Source organism: Rhipicephalus sanguineus, chromosome 7 (assembly GCF_013339695.2).
Source record: "Rhipicephalus sanguineus isolate Rsan-2018 chromosome 7, BIME_Rsan_1.4, whole genome shotgun sequence".
In the NCBI taxonomy this organism is placed as follows: Eukaryota; Metazoa; Arthropoda; class Arachnida; order Ixodida; family Ixodidae; genus Rhipicephalus; species Rhipicephalus sanguineus.
Genome location: NC_051182.1, coordinates 101,173,911 through 101,193,899, shown reverse-complemented (window position 1 = coordinate 101,193,899; position 19,989 = coordinate 101,173,911). Strand labels below are relative to the sequence as shown.

Genomic DNA, 19,989 nt, shown 5'->3' with positions numbered 1-19,989 from the left:
ACCACAAATACGGCCGAAGCCTCCTATTCGGACTTTGAGTATAAAATTAAAGACGACCTTAATTGCGACTCGTGCAATGTGGTATACAAAATTCGCTGTGAAGTGTGTAAGCAGGAATATGTTGGACAGACAGAAACCGCGTTCCGTTTACGTTTTAACAACCACAGGGCACACGTGAAAGGCCTCCCTAATTTGCCGTTTTCCAAACACATTAGTCTGCCTGGTCACTCTTTTGAACACATAAGTGTTACACTTCTACAATCCGGCTTCCAGAACACGGGAGCGCGAACAGCGGGAGTCATATTTCATAAACAAATTCAAATCACTCTCCCACGGAATCAACGAGAGCCCTGGGCGATTGACGTGCCTCCGTGACCAATCGTAGCGCCCAGAAGGGAATTAATTAATTAATGTATTTATTTACACACACGTTAGTCCAGACGCACGGGACGCTAAGGAAACGATCGAGCGCGTGAAAACAGACCCAGTCGGCACCACATGTATCAGCCGGCTCCACTCATTTTTTTTTTTTCCCGAAAGGAAGGGGGGGGGGCGCACATTTAGCCTTGTATCGTGGCCAGAGTAGAGCACTGCACGGGCCGGATTTTACGGCCCGGATTTTACGGCCCTTTATGCAGCCCGAGCCCGGCCCCGGCCCGCGGTTCCAAGCCCGGGCCCGGCCCGGGCCCGTGCGTTCATTACTAAACTTATTCAGGGCGCGCTTGTTCATGACCAGGCCCGACCCGGGCCCGCTAGAGGATATTAGTTGTTGATGATTATTAATGATGCCGTGCGCTTTCTAGCGGGCGATCGGACGGAAAATCCGGTGTGTACATGCATCGAAATGTTGCTTTGCCCGCGGTGGTAGCTCAGCGGTTAAGCTGTTTCGCTGTTAAGTCCTAGGACACGGGTGCGATTCCCGCGGCCACGGCGGCCGCAATTTGATGGGGGCGAAGTGCAAGAACACCTGTGTAGATACTTATATTTAGGCGCACGTTAGAGAACTCGAGGTGGTCGAAATTGATCCGGTGGCACTACGGCGTGCCTCGTAATCATATCGTGGTTTTGGCACGTAATACCAAGGAATATAAATGAAATGTACCGTATGTGTCAACCTAGAATAAAAGACCGAAATCTTATTCCTCCCATGGGAACAACCGTGATCTGGCCCATTGTTAGTGCTGTAATATATATATATATATATATATATATATATATATATATATATATATATATATATATATACGTGATCTGGCGTGTTTATAAGAAAACCCACAATGATGTACTTGTTACTTTGACATAGTCCGGTCCAGCAGACGAAACGTTAGTGAAAATATACAGTGCCAATCTATATCTATACTGGTGAAAAAAATAGCACTTCAACTGTTTTTCTATTTTATTGCTAAGCTTTACTAAGAGCCAGCTTTTTGTACGTGTCACTTCAGCTTGGCACAGTATACCTTAGACCATGCAATGCATAACGTTCGCGTGTGCTCGAAGGCCCGACTTACGCCTTTTAATGAGCTGGTCCGAGTCCGGCCCGGCCCGCAGCCTCAAGCCCGGGCCCGGCCCAGGCCCGCGGCTTCAAGCCCGGGCCCGGCCCGGGCCCGCACTTTCAAACCCGAGCCCAGCCCGGGCCCGCCGGAAAACGCTTCGGACGGCCCGGCCCGGCCCGCGGGCCGGGCCGGGCCGGGCTTTCGGGCCGGCCCGGGCCCGTGCAGTGCTCTAGGCCAGAGTCTTCCCACAGCTGGAGCGGGTCGTATGTGTGTACACGGCCCGGCGCCGCAGGCCAACCGCCGAGCCATCTGAACTTGTACGGCGCGTGTGTGATGTGTACAAGCGACATTTGTCTTTTCCACTTGCTCACGCCGCTTCTTATCTACCGTACGAAGATAAGACGGGCATAGCCCGCCGCCTCTCCTGCCGCTGTTCTTTCCCTCCCTCGTTTTGTCACTGTTGCTTCCTTCGTGAGTTCTCGCTTCCCTTTTCTCTCTCTCTTTTTTTGAAAGTATTGTCTGGCCCCCAAACTGGGTGGGCGGCCCTTGTGCAGCGGGTTCGGCAATGGCCGATTCATTTCACTTACATCCTTTGAAGAAGGCTGGTCCTCCAGCCGAAACTGTCAGGGTAAAATAAATATTTGTTTCCTATATTGTAGTACGAAGTCTTTCACAATATATATATAATATATATATATATATATATATATATATATATATATATATATATATATCGTCATTATCATCATCAGCCTGTCTACGCCCACTGCAGGGCAAAGGCCTCTCCCATGTTCCGCCAATCAACCCGGTCCTGTGCTTTCTGCTGCCACGTTATACCTACAAACTTCTTAATCTCATCTACCCACCTAATTTTCTGTCTCCCCCTTACGTGTTTGCCATCTCTTGGAATCCAGTCAGTTACCCTTAATGACCACCGGTTATACTGCCGACGTGCTACGTGCCCGGCCCATATCCATTTCTTCTTCTTGATTTCAACTATGATATCCTTAACCCCCGTTTTTTCCCTCACCAACTCTGCTCACTTCCTGTCTCTTAAGGTTACACCTATCATTTTCCGTTCCATCGCTCGCTGTGTCGTCTTCAGTTTAAGTTGAACCTTCTTTGTAAGTCTCCAGGTTTCTGCTCCGTAGGTAAGTACCGGTAAGATGCAGCTGTTATATACCTTCCTCTTGAGGGATAGTGGTAGACTACCATTCATGATTTGATAATTCTTTATTTGATATACATATTACTTGTTTATTTGCATCTCTTCCAAATTATCGCTCAAGGACAACGCCGACGTTTCGCTCCCAACCAACGACGAGGACGCCGACGCCGGAATTTCCGCGAAATGAGCTCTTTAACGCTCTCGCGCGTTAATAGTTATTAGGGACTTTTAGTTTGTACGTATACTTTTTAACGTTACCGTGTTACCGGAATACCGTGTTACCGAAAAGCATGTTAGAAAAGTTTTATCTCGCCATATGTAAACGTTTACTTACTAGGGTACCGATATGGGCTTGTTGGTTCATCTTGAACAGGCTAGTAGCATAGCGCGGGAAGACACACGGACAAAGAAGATTACTTACGTACGTAAATGTGTGCCTCTACATTTGCGCAAACCACTAAATGGTGATTATAACTGCATTTAAACTACATTTAATTTAGATAATATTGAATTGCCACTGCGGCAAAATCATAAGAGAGGTTTTTAGCGTGGGCAGTATTCCGGTATACGCAAAGGGGTGTAGCAATACCGGGTTACCGGACGATAATGTCGACATCTTGTGACGCTTCGTGCAACCACAGTCATGGACACGTTTGTTTTTGCTTAGTGTTTTTGAGGGGAAAAATGATTACAAAGGCAACTCACTCGTAATTATGCCGCTGCAATTCATTTACATTTGAAGTAGAACGCCCGATGTTTCTGCAATAACAATTTTATGCTTTCCTGGTTCACCTTGGCCCCGCTAGATGGCGCCACCTGTCCAGCCTGTCAGTGGCTTTAGGTTTCTCACGTTTACGGATTCGGTATTCTGGGTCGCTCTAGCCTCGGTAATCCGGCTGGAACAAGGTGATCTTAAAGGAGGACTGACACGAATTTTAAATATTTTCAGATTGTTGCTCTAAATAAAAATACTGGTGTCGAGAAACCTAAAACGAGTATTGTGGTGCCTGGGAATGCATCGTATATATTTTAATTACCGCTACCTTAAAAAGACACTTTCGGTTTCGATATCGAGATGGCGGCTTCTCAGTGACGTTTCATGTCAGTATGACGTCACGGGGATACAGAAACTCGCGACGTACCAGCAGCAAATCCGTCATCTGCTCGTGGTGCACATAAACAACGATGAGTGAAGTGTCGTCCAGTGACCCTGACAGCGATTTCTGCGATTTAGGCTGCATGCAGGACGCAGAACTCGCAAACTCGGAAAAACTGTCTTGACTCGTCGGGATAATGTCCATTGCAGTGGGGCTGGCCTGCATAGGCTCAGCGACGAAAACTTCAAAGTCAAATTTAAATATTTTATACGCGTTCTCCGACACCGGTGTGTGGACAGCGTTGACACCGCATACCAAGGAAACAGAAAATGTTCCTTTTGCGACGTCTCAAAACCGTGTCAAGCTCGCACGTCGCCTTATTTTGACACGGCGGCTGGAGTCTCCGCAAAGCGGATATCGCGAGTAGCCACGAACGAAGGTGGATTTGCGAGATAGGGCAGTAAACGTAAAGCCTATGAGATTCGAAGAGAGGCTGAGGAAAATGAGGAAGAGTAGATGGGCAGAGAAGGTTTTCAGGTATTTCTATAGAAAAAGTGTTGACACGCAGTGGAGAAAAAGAACTAGGAGGCTCACCAGTAAATATACGGCTAGCAGTGCGGGCGATATGGCAACAAGGAGCATTAAGCGGAAGGTCAGAGAGGCGGAGAGGACTTATTGGATGGCAGCGATGGAAAAGAAGCCGGCTCTGAGTAACTACCGAAAGGGAAAAAAGGAAATAAGGAGGGAAAGGTTTTATGATAATTCAAGGGGAAGCGCTTTACTGTTTGAAGCAAGGTCGGGCTGCCTTAGAACGCGTAGTTATAAAGCGAGATTCAGTAACGAAGAAGAACAATGTACATGCTGCGGGGGAACTAAGGAAACGATGGAACATGTACTGATTGAATGTGGCGATATTCACCCAGGTATACGTGTGGGCACGAGTCTACATGAAGCCTTGGGTTTTAGGGACAACAATGGAAAGCTGAACATGTCCGCGATAGAAATAAGTAAGAGACGGTTAGAGTATTGGTGGCAGAAAAGTAGAGATAAAGAACAAAAATAAATAATGGGGGAATAATAAGGTCATTCTGCCTTAAGAGGCAGAGAGATAGACCGTGAATTTGTATTTTTTGGTATAATAACATAGATTTAATCAATGTAGATAAGGTATTAGGCCAACATGAAACAAGGAAGCCTTTTTTTTTTTTTTTCCCCGAGCCTGGTGGCAGACATGTCACCGCCCCGTTACAAAGGGGACGCTCATAGCATCCATCCATCCATCCATCCGGCGAGCAGCTTACGTTCTGTACAGGTTCGCGCACGCGCAGATTCCATTCGGTATTCGGTAACACGGTAACGTAAAGAAGTATACGTACAAGCTAAAAGTCCCTGTTATGTTTCTTCTGTATGGCTCGCTCCTAAAAGAGAACAAATAGTTCTGCAAAATGAGACGCCAGTGGTCGTTCTACGATGAATGTTAATCCGTAGCAATGCCCATTCATCACGGGAGTTTTCTTGTAAGGGACACGAGTGAAATTAATGATACGTAAATCAACTTGACATAATGAATGGTACAGACCAGGGTCGGCAACCTGCTGCCTGCGGGTAAGTCTTATGCCGCCCCCGGCACGACGTCAGAACCCCTGCTTTTGTAACTTTCTATCTGAAGGTCACAAGGAAATGGCAACCCCTTGACATGCATGCTGAAAATTGAAAATACACATTATCTCTACTTCAATTTTTTACAATAATGTTCATTCGCCGAATATTTTGTCTCTGCTTGGAACGCCCCCCCTCCCCTCTCCTGTTTGCTGTCCGGCCGCCGCCGTGTCAGCTTCATGCAACTCGGCCCTTCGCCTCAAAAGGCTGCCGACACCTGGTATAGACGTAGAACTTTCTTGAGACTAATCCAAAAACTCGGAATCAATTGCCCTGTTGGGAAAATGGGGGCCAGCGAAGCGTGGCGTCTGCGTGCCTGACGTACTTTTCTTTCTTTATTTATTTATATCGCATTGTGCAATGCTTCCTCCATGCCGCGAATCGGTCCTTGGTCCAGGTGCTTAGCAGCGCAACTTCAATTTCTACAGGCAACAACGATGGTCAGGCTTTCATAGCCTGGCAACAATGAAGTGTATCCGCGTTAAATGACAAGTGGTCTGGATAAAAGATCAGATTGCCGCATCAGAAACTAATACTGTAAATTCTTGAATATGGGTCCAACTGTTCTTGACTTCTTGACGGTGGTACAACAGAAACATTGCGTTCACCAATGTATGACGTCTCGATTTCTGCTGGGGACGTCAGTTCCTTATTTGATAATTTTTGTTTCTGGGGGTGGCTCCACATAAGGAGTACAAGGTGACGGACTGGGACGAGTTTAGAAAGCGCCGCAAGGCTGATCAGGCCCAATATGACACGTTGGAGGAACTCTTCTCGCGATTAGCGGAGGATGCGCTCCTCGCAACCAAGACGGTCCAGACTAACCTACAGGTGGATGCAATGGACTCGCGTCTTGCGCATTTGTTGGAGGCTAAAAAATCGCTGGTTAAGAGATGGCGCACACAGAAGCTCATAGGAGGCTGCGTAAGCGCATAGCACTCCTCAATAAAGAAATCGAGGACTACAGTCAGCAGTTATCTAGGCAGCAGTGGAATGAAATTTGCTCAAAAGTAGACGGGCAGATGCGCACAGGAGGCAAATGGAACTTCTTGAAGGTACTCCTCAATGAAACTAACTCGAAAAGTAATCAGAGGTTGGCAATTGGCCGATTAGTCCAAGCATAGAGGAGCAGTGGAGTCGATGACACGACTGTACTGAAGGAATTGGCAGAACGATACCTTCCTATTGGCCCCTCCGGGAACTCGGATTACCCGGACTACCGGGGAGGGCCGCTGGAAGAAATCGACTCGCCCTTTACGAAACTTGAGATCGAAGAGGTGCTTCATGCGCTTAATGGTCGCTCAGCCCCGGGTCCTGACGGAATTACGAACAGGCTGCTGCGTAATCTCGATAAGTCCATCGATAAGTTAACCGAGGAGGTCAATCTCCTCTGGGCAGAAGGCCGAGTGCCGGTGGCCTGGAAGACCGCCTCGGTGGTACTCATTCCCAAGCCGGGCAAGGCACTCGCCAAGGAGAACCTACGTCCCATCTTACATCTTGCGTAGGGAAAGTGATGGAGCATGCGGTACACAACAGGGTCTCTCGATATGTCGACGATAAAGAGCTCTTTCCACACAACATGGTAGGCTTCCGGCCGGGTCTGTCCACCCAGGATGTGATGCTCCTGATTAAGAGGCAAATTATCGACCGACAAACCCTGGATGTTCGGGGAATATTGGCCCTAGATCTCGCCAAAGCGTTTGATACTATTTCACATAAGTTCATCCTGGACGCGGTCGAGAGCATGGGGATGGGACCAAGGTTCCACGCCTATGTTCGCGCCTTCCTCAGGGACCGCAAAGCAACCATAAAGATTGGGCAGTCAAAATCGGGAACCTTCACCCTGGGTGCGAGGGACACGCCGCAGGGAGCGGTCATTTCACCTCTGTTGTGCAACATAGCCATGAAAGGCCTCTCGGAGCGTCTTTCCACTGTAGCCAATACAAACCACGCCCTATATGCCGACGACATTACTGTCTGGCGCATGGGAGGCTCGGATGCTGAGGTGGAGGAAGCGCTCCAGTCGGCACTGTTTTCTGGAGGGTACGGGGCTTCGGCTTTCACCCTCCAAATCGGAATTGCTTCTCTACAGACCTGTTCGGCGTGGGAGGAGGCCCCACTCACCGTTTGATCAGGTACAGATTACTAACTACAAGGGATGGGCAAGCGATTCCCAGAGTGAACTGCATTCGGGTATCAGGCTTCCTTCTTGAATGCAACGGCAGAAACACACAGAACTTGCGTTTGGCCTAGTTGGTGCTTACTGTTTGACATTACCGAATTACCGCCCGTGTCGTCGTACCTCCCTCTGTCCTCGTCTTTTTGTGCGGTCAAAATGTCAAACAGAAACACACAGGTTTTGGCCCGCATCACCTCCAAGACGGAGAACATGATTAGGCTTATTTTACGGGTTTCAAACCGCAGGGGAGGGTTGAAGGAAAGTAATCTGCTTCGGCTCTACCACGCGTTCCTCATGAGCCATATTAATTACGTCGCATCATCTCTAAGTTGGTCTAAACGCGAGGAGGATAAACTCGACACTTTAATGCGGAAAAATAATAAAAGGGTGCTAGGACTCCCCATGAGTACCGGCACGGACAGGCTCATGAGCCTGGGCATGCACAACACCATCTCGGAGGTGACTGAGGCACAGCAACTAGCTCAGGTCGCGCGGCTCTCCTCTACCAAGGCTGGGCAGCGTCTCATACAGTCCCTTGGATGTCATCACACGGGCAGTGCTGAACAGAAGATATTTTTATCGCAAACAATGAAGGGTACATACGAGGTGGAACCCTTCCCGAGTAATGTCCATCCGCAGTACAATGTTGGCCGGCGAACGGCACGGGCCAAGTCTCTGCTTGACTTCGTGGCTAAATCCTCGGGAAAGGTGGCTTTCGTCGACGCGGCGCAGTATGGCCGCTCGGGTAGCTTTGCGGCCGTGGTTGTTGATCATCGCGGTCGCGTACTCAACTCGGCTTCCGTTAGGAAGGTGTCTGCCTCCGTAGCAGAGCAGGTAGCGATAGCTCTAGGTATGAAGGACCCTTCGCGTCCTGAGATATTCACCGACTCTAGGGCTGCCCTCAGGGCCTTCGCTTCGGGTGTGGTCTCAAGAGAGGCTGCCGCTATTCTCAGTTCGAGGGGTGTAGGAGGCTTTCACACAATTACCTGGTTCCCGGCCCACATGGACTCAGGGGTTCATCCAACAGTTCCCAACGTCAACGAACTTGCCCATAACCGTGCGCGAGAAATCGCGTGCCGCGGCGGTCCGGGCGGGTCCGGAGGCGGCTTCACGGAGAGCTTCAGGGATCCACTTGGCACCTTCAACGAAGTTACTTCGCACTATCAAATGAGGCATTTATTTTATGTTTTTCTTGAAGCCTCAATATAATTTCTGTCAAGGCGGCGATACCCCCTCCCGCATTCCAAGCTTACTAGGCCGCAGTCGTCGGTCCTCCGGATGCTGCAGGCAGGTTCCTTCCCGTCTCGCAGCACGTTTAGCAAATCCAGGATGCCCTAGCTGTGGGGCGGATAATTGCACACTCGCTCATATGCTCTGGCAGTGCCCGGCGTTACTTAGCGCAAAGTTCAGCACAGAAGAGGACTGGGAGAGGGCTCTTAAAAAGCCGCGAGCTCTCAGTCCAGCTGCGGTAGTCCAGGAGGCCTGCGAACGGGTGGAGGGTCACGGTCTTCCAGTACCGGCGTGGGCGCGGCCAGCAACTGCGGCGGACCCCCCTTCGGGAGTTGTCTGATCGGGGTTCTCCAGGACCAAATAAAGTTCATTTCATCATCAGTAGTGGAAGACTCCGGAAATTTCGACCATCTATCCGCCCCCGCACCCTCGGAGAAGAATCCCCTTCGGCGATGACATCAACCAGCCTCCCACACTGCCCTGCCTCTCCCCGAATTAGTCTAAACTTAATGTGACGGCCTCAACTTTACCACGGGCCTCAAGCATTTCGCCTCCATCAAAATGGTAACGTCGCGGGCGGCATGGAACCCGCGTCTTTCGGATAACGTGTTTCTCGTAATAACTTGTAACCATTTAATAGACTCAGGCACGTGCTGCGTTTGGTTTTGTGTACTGATTCTTATTGAGTACTATATCGCACACTGATAAGTATTTACGAACTGCCAATGTTTGCTTTTCTCATTGTTTTTAGATGGCCGGTGGTGATGACATATTTGCCTTGCTCGCCACCTTTGTTTTTTTTTTTTTTTACTTTAATGAACCAAAGGTGAACCTGTTCACTTGACTGTCCTTGCTGTACGTGCACGCCTCGATTTCATCTGTGTCGAAACACACACTGGATTTTCCGGTCTCATACTTGAACTGCTGCCTTATCAACTCCTCTAAGGACGCGTGTAACGGAGCGTGTGCATGTCAAGACGAATATGCCAGAGGCGTAGCCAGAAATATTTTTTCGGGGAGGTTCAATATGTTTCGTGTGTGCATTTATTTGTATGTGTACATGTATATATATGCGCAAGCAAAATTGAAAGTTTTCGGGGGGGGGGGTTGAACCTCCCCTTGGCTACGCCCCTGAATTCACGTTCTTAATTTTCGTAGCGTTAGCTACACTGGCCTAGCCGAGCCAGTTTCGCGCGGATCCGTAAGAGCCGTGCTGCGCATGCTCGAGGATCAGTGATGTCACGCACCGGAGCCGGCAACTCCCGCGCACTCCGCCGCCGCCGTGCGCGACTCGCCCCCGCCGGTCTGCGCTTTCCAGAGGAGTGACGTCGTAGTCTTGGCAGACGTATCGGCGCCGGCGCGCGCGCAGCTGTTCGCCTTCACTGTGCAGTCGCCGTCTGACACTGCGCTGGAGCCGTATTCTCAAACGATCGCAAAAGTATCGCCTTTGGTGCGCGTTGATTGGCTATTGAGCAAAACTGGAAAAGCGAGAGCGCCATCTATTTCCGCCGACGTGACGGTGCTCTACGGCGCTGCCTAGAATAAACAAACACACCTTTTCGCCGTCGGTTGGTGGTGGAGTCTAGCATTTCAGTGAATAGACGGTAGATTCTAATATTCAATCCTCGGTGGATGTGCGCAGCATTGTTTACGCTGAAGCTTTCAGCGAGCATTACCTTGGGGTGTTTTCAGTACTTGTTCTTTTCCAGCCCGTGTTTTTTCGTGGTTTGAACGTTCCAGAAACATGAACCGTGCGTTGCTCGCGCGGTTTATTGCACGCCGGCAGCATGTTGAGATGTTGAGACGATGTCGCTGCGGCGGCACACTACAGCTGGACTCTCCGAGTACGTCGTGTTTAAACTCTCAACGAAAATGCATTTCACACAAAGTTGCATTTAAATATTATATTGTGCATTAAACGATTGCACACAAAAATTTGAAAGCACTTTCAACTCGTCCTATATTTCAAGTAGCCACAGCCAAGCCTGGCCACTGCGTAGAAGCCAGCATACGCTCGAAAACGCCGCACTCGGGTCGCTCTGCGCTCGTACGGTACACTCACTCCTGTGTTGTGAGACATTCGTAACGCCAACGGTCAGTGCAGCAGTGACGTCACAGGCAAGTGTTTCTTCAGTTATTGAACGCATCAGATTCTACGTCACCAAACGCGATACTATCGACTTTTGCGATCGTTTGAGAATACGGGCCCTGGAGCCGCTTGATAGCGCCTCTGACTGGCGTTTGCCAGTGAGCGCAAATGCTGCTTAACGGAGTAGTTGCCTGGCAAAATAAATATACATGCATGTGCCACATAATACGTATACCGTGTGTGTGTCATTGCAGCAGCAGTAAGCGTGATAATCAAGCTAATCCTATAGACAATCAGGAAAGCTAGGAATAACTAGCTGAACCTTTGCTAACGCTGCGTTATCCTGGCATAGCCGAGCTAAGCCACTGCAACATTCTTTCGCCGTGACTTCCATGGAAACTTGTTAATGCGTTAAAGGAGTACTGACACGAATGTTAAAAATTTTCGGCATGTTGCTCTAAATAAAAAATAGTGGTGTCGAGAAACCTAAAACGAGTATTCTGATGCCTGGGAATGCATCGTACATATATTTTAATTACCGCTACCTTAAAAAGGCACTTTCTGTTTCGATATCGAGGGCGCGGCTTCTCAATGACGTTTCATAGCAGTGTGACGTCAGGGGATACAGAAACTCGCGACGTACCAGCGGCAAATCAGTCATCTGTTCGTGGTGCACATAAACAACTATGAGTGAATTGTCGTCCAGTCACCCGGACAGTGATTTCTACGATTTAGGCTGCATGCAGGACGCAGAACTCGCAAACTCGGAGGAACTGTGTTGACTCGTCGGGATGCTCAGCGACGAAAACTTCAAAGTCAAAATTAAAATATTTTATACGTGTTCTCCGACTCCGGTGTGTGGACAGCGTTGACACTGCATACCAAGGAAACGAAAAATGTCCCTTTTGCGATGTCTTAAAATCGTGTCAGTACTCTTTTGAGCTGGCCTAGTTGGTATTGATTGTATGCTTCTATATCGCTAGCGAACACGCACGAATGACGACATAGAAAGAGCTGGTCCTGTATCTTTCTATGTCGTCCTTTGTGCGTGTTCGCTAGCAATGTGGAAGCATATTTTTATGGAAAACTCCACCGCAACCGCTCTCAGCGCTAGGGCGTAGTGCTAAGGCGGAATGTATAACCTGAAACATCGCTAAGCCGTTCAGTTGATCAGTTTACAGTAAACTGACGGCCAAAGAGCATGCCGAGACTTGGTCACTAATTTTTGGTCTCTTTCTTTTTCCCGTGACCTTGACACAGCGCTGCGTCGGAGCCGACCTTCCACTGGACAAGCACGTTACATTGGGCATAATCCGCTACATCAGAGGCCTCTTCTTCGCTGCCTGAAGCCGGCCCCTACCCCCTACTTTGCGAATGTCTGTGCGAATGCCTACGGTAACGGACAACGTACTGGTCTGCACTGAAGGAAAAGAATAAAGCAGTTGCGATCGACAGTGAAATGCTCTGTCTGCTGTCTGTTTAGAAAATTCGAAGACATCGACCAAGTACCTGAAACGAATGAACAAGTGCGTTGTGAAGGTACGTATACGTATAAAATTATAATACAAGGCAAGGCATTACATAGCATTACATTATAATTTGTCCGGAGTAGGAGCGAGGAAGTCCTGGTATACGGAGGTGGACACTTCGATAGCCATCCATGATACAGATATTTTCCTTTCATGCTTTTCGGAACACAGAAACAGTTCCACAATTAGGCAGACACTTTATACAAGGAGCAAGCGTGCATTCGTTGACTTGTCGCCCCTTGCCTCGTTTTTCCCCGAAATTATATCGCCGTTAGCACGTTGTCGCTCGGCGCAAGTCCCGCTTGTTCGACCGAAAATTTCAGAACGAGAGCTCTACGACTCTCATGTCTCGGAAGGTCATTCATCGCGCCGCAATGACCTTGAACCGCCGGAGCGCAAGCGCAACGCAAGGTGCGACCAGCCGGCTTTGCCGATAGAAGAGCCACATCGCTCGAAGCACGAGCCAGAGATATGGGAGAACACTCTTCGCTCTGGGCCAGCTCCGAAGCTGCTCTTTCGTCCCTGCGTCTTCCTCGCTCCAAGATACGCCAAGTGATCCGCTGCGGAAAGGCGTGCTCGCTTGGAGCCTCGCCACTTCGATACCACGGCGAATGTTTAACAGCTCCTTCGCCGGTGCTTGCTCGTTCAGTGTCGTCATATGAGATATAGCTAGACGACAGGCTGCCGAATCTCAAGCAAAGACAAAGTTGCCTGCTAAAACACCGGCATAAATTGTTCAGCCCGTTATAGGGAAGCTTACCAAGCGCGGAAGCGTGCCAAGAAAGAAACTACTGCAGCCGCCGCCTATGTGCATAGTCTTTGCAAAACCAAGCCATGACATACTTTTCGCTATTGATAATACCAGCTTTACAAGGGTTAAACCTCAGAAAACCTTTGGGGCAGACTTTGCGCCCGTCTTAGATGATTAGCTTTCGCCGACAGAGAAGGTCTACACGCGCACTATGGCGAGTGTAGGCCCTCCCTTGAAGACACCTACATCAGCAATGTTGTCCTCTGTAACAAAAGAACGGCTCAACCTGAACCCATGGATCGATATACGCGAGAACTGCCCGCCACCAGAACTCTTTCATTCCGGCCGCTGCACTGCGGAATTTCCCTCTGCCATTGCGAAGCACGTCCTCATTCTCTTGGTGAAATAAAGTTTTACCTCCTCCTCATTTCATTATTTCATCCATTGTGAAGCTTATATGTATGTAGACTCCACCAATACGGGGGGGGGGGGGGGGGGGGGGGGAGCTGCAATCAACTTTGCCCCCCCCCCCCATAATATGGGAACCCTGCGCACGCCTATGGACGTAGGAAGGTACACCAACATGTACAGTCGTCTGATAGCCGAGGCCTTTGCTATCAATCATAGGTGTGACGCTTGCGTAAGCGAACCGTCCCTATGACTGTAAGCAATTAATAAGGATGAGCTACATTAGCATGGCCTAATAATACAGCGTAATTGGAATTACACATATGTAATCTTTCGATAGCCTCTGTGACCATTGTAATCCGGGAAGCTTGTCCATGTACCGTGAGTATATAAGGCTTGAAAATTCGCGTCTTTTCCGCGACTTTATGTTATGTTGAAGCAATAAATGCTTCAGTTGTTAAGAGCCCTCGCCCTGTGTGTTCCTTCGCTTGTGCTTCGTCCCCTATTGCATTGTTTTTCCCATTTACAAATGTGTGACCAACTAGCCCAACGAACCCCACTTCTGCATCTCAACAGAAATTTCATTATTTGTGCGAGGTGCGCCAGCGCCTGAAAGACGCCTTTAATGAAATGTGACTGTCTCTTACCATGACATGTACCCCACGTTGCTTGCAACATTGATGGAATTTGTGTTGCTTGTAACTGACCTTGTGATCCTGTTCTCCACTTTCCATAGTACGTCCGTGCGTCCACTTGGCTTGGATTTCTCCGGTAGGACACCACCAACAGCTCTAAAGAAAAGAAAACCGAAACCACATAAAACTGTGACTTCTAAGTAGCCGTTGCCGGCCGTCTAAAGTCGCAGCCGTAACGTGCTGCAGCTTGCGCGGCTGCGGCAAGGCTGCGGGCTGCGCTCCTCTGCATCCTGTAGCTTTCGAAATGTAGGCGCTGGCTTCCTGCCGCTGCTGTTGGAGAGAAAAAAATTGCCGCGATCATTCGTTACTGCGTCGTCCGGGCGTCAAGCACACAACATTTTCCTCCTGTGACGTCTCGCATTGCCCGAAGGTGAGAGAAACCCCCGAAGACAGGACATGCCTGCCGGTTTGTCGGGCCACCTCTCCTCCTCTCTCCTTGATTAACCGATCCTCGCCTTCACGAGGAAAACAGCTGCGGCGAAACCACCAACACGTCAATGCCGCTCTGTAAACGTCACGGGAGAGCGGTTGACAATAGTAATTATCCTTACCGCGCGACCTTTAAGGGCGACGCATAGGCGTAGAGAATATTCACCTTCTCGGGAGTACTATCGACTCGAAACGCAAAGAGCCGAAGGAGCTGTATCGGATGCCCTGATTTGGCGATATAAACTCCTGACCGGCGCTTCACGGTACGCGACTGCTACGTTCTGTGAGACTGCGCGTCATTTGTGATGTGCTTGTTGCTTTCGTGGTTGTTGAAGTGTGGTGCTGGCGACGGCAGCGTGCCAGATTGACAATTCTTGTCGTCTCCTCTTTCAAAACGTTGGAGGAGCGCGCGCTCGTCTATATCCTTCCTCAGTGGTCTCACGACGCGTGGATAACGTCGCCGCTCCGCTCCGATACGACGGATAAGAAGCGATAAGCTGTTTTTTACAGCATTTCTCGCGAGTCACTGTGTGAATTAAGACGACACGGGGGAAGCCTCCTGGCCGGTGTGGATAACAGCACCTCCGAGTGCTCGCTTAATTGTGACCAGGCGAACAGGCAAGTTGGAAGTGTGCAACGTTTCATTTTTTCTCTTCGCGTCCTTGCGTCAGCGTGCCGTTGCAGCCTGTAACGATGGCGTGTGCACAAGCTAGCACTCTCAGTTCCTACAGAGATGCGACTCGTGTCCATTTCTGGGATCCTAAGGGCCAAAACCGCGGTCCAACTGTAATTGCATGCCTTTGTGGGTGCCAAACCCGGATTAATTCTTATCACCTGAGGTTCATTAACGTGCACGTCAGTCTAAGTTCACGGGCACCTCTGCATTTCTTCCCCATCAATATGCGGGCGCCGTCCCAGGGAGTCGAACCCGCGCCACCGTGACAACGCCAGCAACACTAAGTTGCTGCAGGGGATGCTGTGTGTTTTCACTGTTGCGTGGAGTGAGCGCTATGATTGACCAGGTACGTTTCTATAAGATCTCTCTACGTTATAACAGCTTTCCATATTTAAGTATATGCGAGTGTCGCGTGGCTTTTGCATGAACATTGGAAAGCCTTCTTCGAAATAGCATTGCCTAGTGGTAGAGTTGTAGCTTTGGGACACTTGATTGCTCACTCAGGGGTAAAGTCTTGGCAGCTGACGTAGAACCGTTGCAACAGATGCCCTGCTATTTTGAAATGTGAGCGCAATGGGCAGTCTCCCTTCCACCTGCAGCTGGGAACGCTTGCACACATGCTACTCTCATAATTAGGTGCTTCCGAATCAGGCACTGCCATTTCATTAAACTGAGCACACCAATTTATTTGCGTCTGATGACCAAAATAGAGAGGGTCGTTAGATTAAAAGTAAGAAAGCAATATTGCAAAATTTGGAAGCATAATACCCTAGCTATTTCTTATCAAAACTTTTGAAACAAGAAAAAAGTCGTAACAAAAGTCATGGCACGCTGCAGTCAACTCCGAGACAATATATGAAGGAAATGTGTAGGCATACACAGTGCAACTTAAAGTAATGTTACTTACTCTTGTATTTCTCTGGTTACTCATTCATGCCGTCACCCTAGTTAAAACACGTTTAGCTGTCAAAGCCTTTGCTTTAGTAACATACTGTGCAGTATTGCAGTAAGACACATAGACGAAACAGAATTCAATTTTCATTTTTTGTCTGTGCTCTGCTATGGTATATGGCACTCTACCAACTTGCCCATTACCTGTTGCGGTGCTTGTGGGCTCCATGTGTTCCATAACACCTGTTTTATGTGCATTGCTTAACTGTACCCACCACATCTGTAATACTGCCAACAAAAACATTTGGCTTTTATTAAGGTATTAGCAAATCTTTTTCGTGTCCTCTTCCATTCATAGAGAGGCTTCTTGGATTCTAGAAACTTTCTGCAGTCCTTTGATTGGCAGTTCATTTACTTAGTGGGCTTTTCTTTTCCTCAGAATTCTTATTTCAATCAACAGGGAGGTTGAGGAGTGAACAAATGTCTTTTTGCATAAATTAGTACTTTAATTATTATATAGGGGGAATGCTACTACAGCTAACGAGATATAAGTACACATCTTGTAGATCATTGCAATACTAAGTCTGATATTGTTGCAAAATGACACCTGATCTGGATAACATTTCCTGAAAAAAATTAAAATTCCTTGTACGTTTTGTAGCAGTGTGCGTTCCACAATTCTGAAGATGGAAAAAGTGTCGGTGAAATATCGAATGGACAGAATTAATTGGTGCCTATACAGAATAAACCGACAAATTGCCCTGTATGTAAATTTTTGGCTTCTATTGCCTGCTCATTCACTGCAGTAGCCCAGTGGTTTCACTCTTCTGCTTGCAAATTCACTGTCTCTGGTTGCGTTCCTGACGACAGCAGCAATGCTCTCATATTGGGACGCCTGTGCATGGCTACCACTGTCAGATAATCAATATCCATGCGGTGCCCCACCTCGGTACTCTGAAAACCGTTGAAGTCTTCTTAATGTTTCTTTTTTGTTTCTTTTTTTTCACACTAACATTAGTCATCTGGCTTGCTTGCGTTTGCTTTTGTGAGGACTCTGCACTTGCTGACTCAAGAATGCCATGTCACTCTGTCATGCTGTCACCGTAATCTTATCTAGCTCTATTGTAGCTTTCACCATCACCATCTCTTTGTTTCAAACATTACTGTAAAATCCCGAGCAAGCGCCCCTACCTGAGCAAGTGCCGCCCTCCCTTCTTCAGCAAATTTCAAATATGCCCCCCCTCCCCCTCCCACCATTTTCACTGTTTCGTTCACTGTTTTTATTCGTCCAAAGAGGGTGAATGAAAACGGGGAATGCATGCGTATTTACTAAAGCATTTCATTACAAGCACGGGTGTGCATTCTTTATTCTTAGTGGCTCTTCCATTGCCACCTTGAATTTTGATTCATGACCGAGCGAGGGCCCCCCTCGAAATCTTGTCGGATTTTCCCTCATTGTAGGGTGTGAGGGGGGCTTGCTCGGGATCTTGCGGTATATCAAAGTAGCTTCGATCTGCAAAAGCTTGCGTGCTCGTAAGAGCAGGCAGAGAAATTTCCTGTCATGATTCCCCCTTGTCTAGAAAATCAAAGGCAGTATGCTGCCTAAGAAACCTGGATGTAAAAAAGAGAATAGAGATGGGGTGGCTAAATGCTTAGCCAGAAGGTTGTTTTTTGTTTTAGAAACCTAACTTTTCAACAACTGGAACAGATAGGCTAATAGCAGGAATGAAACAGTTCAAGTTAAATCATTCTGTGGTGTGGTTTACTGGGTCAAGGTTTGTCGGGCCTCTTGGCTGATAGCTGAACAGGTAGCATGCTGATAACAGAGTTCCTTTCGCGTGTTGTCCTTACCACTTCCGTTACATATCTTTTAGTGTACTTCAAGGCCCCTTCTTCGTGGCAATGACAAGTCTGACACACATTTGGAAATTTTCTGTGTACTTCATATTGCTAAGTTGTCGTTTCTTACGCTCCGTTTTGATGTAAGCAACGCGGAAATCAATCTAGTTAGACGGTGAGTGTGGTACATAATGCTACTTGGCAACGTTTAATAGCCAGTTCTATGCCGCAGGTGTGCTGTACTGTAATAACCGTAGTATTGTGTGATAGGGCATGGCATTGTTTGCCAATTCATTCATTGACTCTTTCCTTCATAACTGAATGTGCCTATCAGAAACTTGAGGCTTATCTGAAGGCAAACTTTGATATAAAGTAAAAGAATTCTCAAACAAGTGTACAATTAAAAAAGAGAGGTGGGGTAGAACTAGAAAGTGTGTAACGTAATCATGAATCAGAATGAAAGGCCCAGATCAAAGACTGCAAGTGTGAGAGAATCTTTGAACATCAGAACACGATATATTACTACCTTAAAACAAGTCTCTGTTAGTTGGCCAGTGATTATTGAAAAGCCCATGCAAGAAACATGAAAGATTATGCGAGCTTTCTGGACAGACAGTGAACGGTTGAGCCGATGCCAACTCATGACAGCAAAGTTCATTGAGAACCAGCTCATAAATGCAAATGAGTCATTGTGATATCTTTACATCACTTCAGCAATAATCACCCTGAAACTGAATACTGATGATTCATCAGATTGACCATAGTCATGTAGTGATTTCCTGCGGCTGTGTTTGTGTTTATATATGGGCAGAATTCAGAGAGCACCTGTGTATTTATACTTAAAAGGATATAAAAAACAAACTCAGTCAAACAAATAATGTGGAGCTTACCAGTGTCTTGTAGCTACGGGTGTTGTCTTTTTGGACAGTAAAGTGGGAAAGAAAAGAATTAAAAGTGATGTATTTATTTGGGAAGAAAAAAGAAGAGAAGATTATAAATGCAAAGAATATGTACAACGTTTCTAATTAGGAAGTAAAAATCACGTAGAAGCTGAATGCACCACTATGTTCACAACAACATCACAACAGGAATATATTTGTCAAATATAAGAAACGCATGTGCAGTGTTTCCTGATTGCTGCTTTAGCCATTGGTGTGTAAATTACTGTTAATAAGTTTTTCAGTAATTTCGTTTATCATGTCATTTTGGTATATATAAAGCGGATTGAGAGAGAGAAGCTTCAGAAAAAAGACGGACACAGAAATATTAAAAGACGGACGCAGAAATATTAATGGGACGTAGTTGAATGAGAGTAAACGATTTTATAGTTTAGCATGAGGTTTGAGCTCTGGGATGCAAGAAGCTGAGAGGTGTATTTATGTCTTTATAATTTCACCACAGAAAGGCAGCAGAAGCTCGACCTAAAATAGTATGAGCATATCGAGTGAAGTGCCTGCACATTTGCACACCTAAATGTGCATTTACCTCAGTTTCACTGCAGCTTTCACACGAATGTAAAGGTTCACGGATGTAAATGTGCGCCAGTACACTCTAGCTGCAACGACGTTAGACATGTGCTGACGTGCAGATAAAGCCAGCAGATGCCAAGCGTAAATGAGCACGCGCGTACTACCTTTTTTTTTTATTGTTGTGAGCGACTGCAACATCTGTAGGAAGTAAGAATGTGATCAGTTGCAGCAGCTGTATAGTTCAGTCCGTACTGTGGCAATAACATTCACATGCACTAGTAGCGTGTCTTTACGAATTCCACCGTCGCCCGTGTTCACTTGTACAAGCGCCATTTTAAAACATTGGAAGTAAAACACTAGCTTTTAAAAAAATCCTCTGCAGTA

General features: G+C 47.5%; 1 protein-coding gene and 1 long non-coding RNA gene across 2 annotated transcripts in view; one reads left to right on the top strand and one right to left on the bottom strand.

The window, feature by feature from the left end:
* Positions 1-14,428, bottom strand: part of LOC119400815 (uncharacterized) — a 57,453-nt gene extending 43,025 nt beyond the window's left edge. Inside the window, exon 1 of the long non-coding RNA XR_005185245.2 lies at positions 14,314-14,428. This is a non-coding gene — a long non-coding RNA (uncharacterized LOC119400815). The remainder of the gene's footprint in view (positions 1-14,313) is intronic.
* Positions 14,429-14,508: 80 nt separating this feature from the next.
* The window catches only part of LOC119399675 (mitochondrial dicarboxylate carrier-like), a 31,223-nt gene continuing 25,742 nt past the window's right edge, over positions 14,509-19,989 (top strand). The window contains 1 exon segment of the mRNA XM_037666497.2: positions 14,509-14,671. The gene's annotated coding sequence lies outside the window, so the exon portion shown is untranslated.